This window comes from Nannospalax galili, unplaced genomic scaffold (genome assembly GCF_000622305.1).
Source record: "Nannospalax galili isolate Female #2095 unplaced genomic scaffold, S.galili_v1.0 scaffold54, whole genome shotgun sequence".
Taxonomy (NCBI): Eukaryota; Metazoa; Chordata; class Mammalia; order Rodentia; family Spalacidae; genus Nannospalax; species Nannospalax galili.
In genome coordinates, this window is record NW_008341028.1 from 151,184 (window position 1) to 158,127 (window position 6,944).

The 6,944-nt window shown below is 41.3% G+C and overlaps 1 long non-coding RNA gene across 1 annotated transcript in view; it reads right to left on the reverse strand.

The window, feature by feature from the left end:
- Positions 1-1,702: 1,702 nt before the first annotated feature.
- The window catches only part of LOC115070935, a 21,980-nt gene continuing 16,738 nt past the window's right edge, over positions 1,703-6,944 (reverse strand). Inside the window, exon 3 of the long non-coding RNA XR_003850045.1 lies at positions 1,703-1,854. This is a non-coding gene — a long non-coding RNA (uncharacterized LOC115070935). The remainder of the gene's footprint in view (positions 1,855-6,944) is intronic.

A 6,944-nucleotide genomic window follows, 5' to 3' on the forward strand; every position in this document is an offset into this window, starting at 1 on the left:
CAGAAAGTGCTATTAACCACTGAGCCATCTCTCCATCCCCCTAAATCTGAATTTGTAATGAGTAAGCTGTTAAGGCACTCTATGATGCCTATAGCTAGAGGGCGGTAAAGGAGGTGCAAGTTCTGTTAACATCTCCTTGGACAGCCCATCATTATATGTTTTGTTGAATAAATTATGTGCCTTCATCAGTATCAGTAACATTGAAACTTCAAAGGAATAAGTGTTTTGGTGAGACCTCACACTGAACGCACAGACCATGTGATCTCAATTTATCTTTTAGGTATCAGTGAAGCAAGGTTATCAAAGTTCTTTACCCTAAAGAGCATGGCCTTGGATAAGAAATTGTTGCTAGTCAGGTAGGTTGGTTATACCTGTAATCCTAGTACTCAGGAGGCTTGCACATGTGAGGCCTCCATGGTACACAGTGGATTCAAGGCATGCTTGGACAACTTAGCAAAATCCTATGTCAAACAAAACAGTCTTAAAAAAAGAAAACGAGGGCTGGAGAGATGGCTCAGTGGTTAAGAACACTATTCTTGCAGAAGAGCCAGGTTCAAATCCCAGCACCCACATGGCAGCTAACAGCTGTCCACAACTCCAGTTCCAGGGGATCCAACAGTCTCTTCTGTCCTCCACAGGCATTGAACAACATGAGTGCACTTACCTACATGCAGACAATACACACATACACATAAAATAAAAATAATAAAATATTTTGAAAGAAAGAAAGAAAGAAAGAAAGGCTGGAAATGTAACTCAATAGCTTTCCTGGCTTACATTCAGTTCTCAGTACTATAAAAAAACAGAAAAGAAGACAGTGGAGAGTGCAGGAAGGGATGGGAAAGGTGAGGAGAGGGGAAAGGAGGAGGGAGGAGGGAGGAGGGCAGGAGAGGAAAGGAGATTGTTGCTGGCACTGGCACTAGCTTGACCAGGTGGCCAGACCATCGACAATAAGGAACCCAAGAGTCTCTGGCCAGGGTTTTAGGGATGAACCAATGTGATGAGCTTCTGATTCTATTTTGTTGTTGTTGTTGTTTAACTTTTACAAAAACTTTATTGATAATTTCATACATGCATATAAGGTGTTTTGATCAAATCCATGCCTACTTCCTCCCCTCCAACATTCCCCCCTCTGAAGAGGTAACCCTAAATCTTTTAAGAATTAGATACAAGCTCCCAAACACTTTTGACATTTTTGGCCTTTGGAACAGAGTATATTACTAAGAGGCCCAAGGACATTTTGACTTTTAGGCAAGAAACTGGCTACTTTTCGTTGGGGTCTTTTTATACTAACTGCCTAGTCAATTCCTACCTTGTATTCCTATCACACCATCCTCTGAAGAGGTTACCCAGCTTACCGATAGGGAATCGGGAAGCAGACCGCTCTGGCTTCTTCCATGCTGAATAGGGGCACAGGGTGAGGTAATTGGGGGTACCCCTTCAGTGTGTTTATCTAAAAGACTCCCAAATTGCATAACTCTTATCTGTAGGAAGTAAAGGCAAGAGTAATTACCATTACACGTTCTAGACAGGGGAGCTGGAAAAAAGTCAGAACAGGGCAATTTTCAAACGTTCATATGAGAGTCCATTGGAATTTCTTGACAAGGGCTTCCAAAAGCATTTCTTTATTGGATTCTTCCTCATTTTTCTTTTGTCTTCCAAGGTGGACTAGTTGGCTGGGAAGAGTGGCTGGATACTCAGGTGAGGGTCCAGCGACCCTGCTTGGCACTCCTTTAATGAATGAGCACAACCGTCAACAAGCCCAATTGTGACTATGTTTGGTGCTCAGGCTTAGCCGAAGTCGTTATTTCATGCAGAAGGGACTGCTGTATAGCATCATCTTATTAAAAGGACCTGGAATTTAAAAGGATTTGGTGTTAGGAGCCACATGTGAGGGAGAACATGCGTCATTTGCTTTTCTGAGTCTGTGTTACTTCACTTAGTATAACAGTTTCTAGATCCATCCATTTCCCTGCAAATTTCATTATTTCATCTTTCTTTACTGCTGTATAGAACTCCATTGTGTAAATATACCACATTCTTGTTAACCACTCATCAGGGATTCTTTGATTAGACTCAGTAAGGGGTTGAATACCAGTAACCCTCCAGCAAGCTCCATCTTGTGTAATGCTGGTCATGTTATCATAAAACATTCAAACTCCCATTGTTGTTTTCACCCTTTGATCTCCAGGGGTGCCCACATAGCCCAGGGAGCCTAAGAGAAGTGACTTCTTCCAGCTTAATGGTATATGGCAAAGGTTGGGACATTAGGACCCAGGGCTACTTGAAAGACGACCTCGAACACATTCTTCAGGTCCTACACACCAGTTCTTCAGACAATTTAGGCTTATATCCATTGCAGAGTCTCCATAGGACTCCACAAATTCAGCAAACAGCAGAGATCAAAGTGTCAGCTCCCCACAGGCAGTGGACAGTTCACAGAGCAGTCCCCAGCAGGGAGCAGAACAAATTGCATGTTGTTCCTCAGCAAACAAAGAAGCCAGCTATCAAGTCAAAGCAAGAGAAGGAGGACTCTTGGCTGTGGCTACTCTGCTTGGTGTGCCAATTGTTAGGCACATCCTCCTCCCTTGGGTGGTTACATAGCTATTTATGTAGAAGTTAGGTTTATTTATTTTATTTATTATTCTTATTTTATGTGAATGTTTTGTCTGTATGTAAGTGCACTGGTTTTAGTCAATGCCTGCAGAGGCCAGAAGAGGGCGTTAAATCCCACTGGAACTGGAGTTATGAATGGTTGTTAGCCATCATGTGGGTGCTGAAAACTGAACCCAGGTCTTCTGCAAGAGAAGCCAGTGCTCTTAACTGCTGAACCATCTCTCTAGCCCCCTTAGAAATTTTAAGATTCTGTATAAATCATCTCTAAGTCCCATCTTTTACATACCTAGGAAACCTACTCAGATTTTTATCACTTGCATAGACTTTTCAGGTTTTTTTTCCATTTTAGAAACATCTAGCTATTTTAATCTTCATACACAAATCCTTCTTTTATTAAAAACATTTCCAGCCAGGCTTGGTGGCACACACCTTTGATCCCAGCACTCTGGAGGCAGAGGCAGAAGGATCTCTGTGAGATCAAGACCAGCCTGATCTACATAGTGAGTTCCATGCTAGCTGTGGCTGCAGGGAGACCCTGTTCAAAAAACACAAAAACAAATAAACAAACAAAAAGCCCCCCAAACAAACAAAAAGCATTTCCATTTTTAATATCCTTTTACCATTTCCTCTTATTTATTATCTTTATACCATAAGACATAATAACACCAATTAATAAATTTACCATCTGTTGTGAGTTTTTTTCTGGGTTCTTCAGCAATGTTTAACCCCTTTTCATAAGGTTTTAGTGACAAATTGATGTATGAGTCTATTCAAATTCATCACGAGGAACCAGTAAGTTTATTGAGCTTACTTACAGAGCATGAATGAGGGGTTACTGACAAGAGTGTGGATGACAAAAACATTCACATTAGAATGTCTTTATCCAGTACGGATGATGACTTTTCCAAAGCCTCGTGGGTGGAGTCTCCTTTCCCTAGCCTTTCCCAACATATGCACTCCAGTTCTTCCCGAAGCCCATGAGGCCACATGCAATTAGGGACAATCACAGATAACTGACTGGCAGGAGTGGCTGTATAGTTGGGGAAGGGTCCCATGACCCTGCCTACCCCTCCTTTTATGAAGGAACATCTACAGTCAAGAAGCCCAATTATGATTATCTTTTGCAAATGGGCACAGCTGAAGTCATGAAGATGGCAGTTGTTTGGCTCAGAACATAGTACTGTGCAACATCATCTTATTTAAAGAATTATATACATGGAACATTGTATTACATTGAGAATACTTGACATATATTTTTAACTATTGAGCTTTTAGTTGTAAGTTCCAAGCAAACAGTTCCAATTGGACTTTCACTTTGTGTGTGTGTGTGTGTGTGTGTGTGTGTGTGGTCTCATAATATCTGAATTAGAAGAAAGTTTACATTTTTAGTAGAAACCTTGGCAGTATTTTCAAAATAACCTTGGAGCCAGGGAATACTCCCCATAAACTAGAAAGGCAGAAGCCAGGCTTTTCATGTTAGCCCTGCAGTGGCAGATCTGGATGACAGGAGACATTAAAAGAGCTCCTGACTCCTCTAATCCTCATCAGTTTCCAGTTGCAGTTTCCAATTTTTTTTTCTTTGAGTTATTTTCTCAGGAGAAAAGTGTCAACCAACTTTGAAACAGAAAATAACTCTGGTTTCCCACCAATGGTTAAATGTCAGACCTCCTCCTCTGACTTGAGTTTTAAAGCCCTTTGTGTAAACCTTCCATATATCCCTGACACCTTTTTCACAGCTTCTATCACCAACAATTGTCCTTCAACTTTTTGCCTAGTGAATTGAGAGGGAAGGCATAAGGACACCAAAAACGTATTACTTATATAAAAAATAGTTCCCAGATAAATCTTATGGAAAACATAAGGCAGTTAAAAAAATCCTCCTCCCCCTTTCTTCTTTGCTTTATACAATACAGACAGTGGTCTGCCAAAATTATGCTTTGGGTCTTGAATCAGTGCAGGTAGCAGACAGAAGCAGCCCATACACAGCAAAGTGTCAAGAAATTGATGCTTACAACAACCAGCAGAAACCAACTATGGAAACCCTGTTAAAATTGTGATGTTGGGGTTACTGACTAAGAATGTTTTTCTTTAATCTATCTTGCTGGTTACTCATTAAATAGTTAAATAAATCTTGGTACTCATTATATATACATATGCATTCATCTGTGTTACTTTCCATGTCACTGTAACAAAACAGAGCATCTCATTAGATACTTTTCCTATAGATATTTTTATATCATGAGATAAATTATAACATCTTTTGTTGGAAATAGCCCTTTGGCTGTTCTTAAGGATATAACGCCTTGAAACTTCCCAGTTAGCTAAGAGAGATAGAGAAGGTGTATAATGCTGCTCAAGGTGAAACAGAAAGAATAGAAATTCCTTTTATTTTGAGTCTCTGTTTTTGTGTTCATTTTTGTAATCTGCAGGTCTTAATCAAGGAAGCATGCATGATGCACTCGAGTTGAAATCTGGGTACTGGGATTACATGCACCACTACACTGGGTGAATTTATTTTTTTTCTTTTTTGACAGTGTTGCCCTGGTCCCAGCTCACCTGGAACTCACTATGTAGACCAGGCTGGCCTAGATCCCACAGAGATCTGCCTACCTCTGCTTCCCAAGGATTGGGATTAAAGGCACATGCCACCATGCCTGACATGAATATTGCTTTGGGATTTTCTGTTTTTGTTGGTTTTTTTTTTTTTTTTTTTTTTTTTTTTTTTTGTCCAAGAGGGACATTAATTTAACTTCTCAGAATAAATCATGTATTCGTCTTTTTGAGACAGGGTCTCATTGTAGTCCCAGCTGCCCTGGAACTCACTATATAGACCAGGCTGGCCTCGAACTTACAAAGGTCCGCTTGCCTCTGCCTCCCAAGTGTTGGGATTAAAGGTGTGTGCCACCACGCCTAGCTATGAATATTGTTTTTAAGAGGGTTGTCACACTGTCTGAATCAGAAACTAAATCACATTATAATTTACCATAGATAAGTTTGAATTAAGTACTTGTAACCTAGGGAAAAAAGATCACAGAAAACAAGACCACCTAAAAGAGTTTGGAAAGAGAGGATATCAGAATGCTCAAAGGAATCTGGAGGATGGAAAGGATTTTCTTTGGATGTTGTAGCTGCCCTCTAACTGTTGTAGCAGTTTGCCTAGCACCTAGCAATCTGTCTTCTGTGTCAGGGTTGAGATACAGAAAACACAGCTTTTCCAAATTTGACTCTGAGGCAATGCAAATTCATACGATCTTCCTAGGTCTAGTCACCTCATAGTACTAGCTCTCTTTGGCAAGCTGGCTAACGTTCGAGGCACGTGGCTGGAGAAACCCTAAACTTCCTTTAGACACCAGTAAATTCATCAGGCAAAACAATGTCAAAATCCAAAATAAAACACCATGGAGGTCTCACATTATCTCCTTAGTCTGACATAAAAATGCATTGTCCTTATTGCATGGTAATAGAGCCCATATTGGAGTCTCCTCTAAGTCTCTCATTTCTATAATTCCAAGAATCCAAGAAAGAAGCTAGAGAGATGGTTCAGTGGTTAAGAGCACTGGTTGCTCTTGCAGAGGACTTGGGTTCAATTCCCAGCACCCACATGGCGGTTAACAACCTTTCATAGCTCCAGTTCCAGGAGATCTAGCTTCTCCCGCTGACATTGTATGACACAGGTGCACTCGCACACATGCAGACTGTCGGGAGCTGGAGAAACAACAATCATTACCAAAAAATATAATATAGCTCTACAAACAGTTGACTTAAGCAGGAAATTCTGCCTGTACTAGTAACCTTGAGAAAGAATTTATGGCAAGGTTATCTTTCTCTTCCTCTTGCAAACAGTTCTCGGAAAGATAAGTCATGCAGTAATCTCTTGGAACACCTGGTGGTCAGTCACATTGCTGAATTGCTCAGTCCCTCTCCCATATCCATAAGAATGCTGTAACCTTTGACCAACTTCTTCAACCCCTTCTAAATACAAACTGTATATAAGGAAAGCTTGCAGTTCAATAAAGCGAACCCTTGACAAGTGGACTTGCTTGGGCTCCGTCTCCTCTTTCTCGCCTGTTTTTCTTTTCAGGGAGTGGTCCCCCTCGAGCTTTACCTGTACAGGGTCCCCGCAGGTGCGGGCAAGTGGTGCCTAAACATGGGGCTCGAGGTACGGATCCTCGCCATACAGAGACGGTTGAAAACAGACCCGGGTACGTGTTTGAGGACGGCCTCCGACAAAGTGAAAGTAACTGCGCCGGATCGCCGCCTCATTTGATCTGCACTCTCACCGCTCATGAGGAGCTGCTGATCTGAGGTAAGTTGTCTCTGTCTCAACA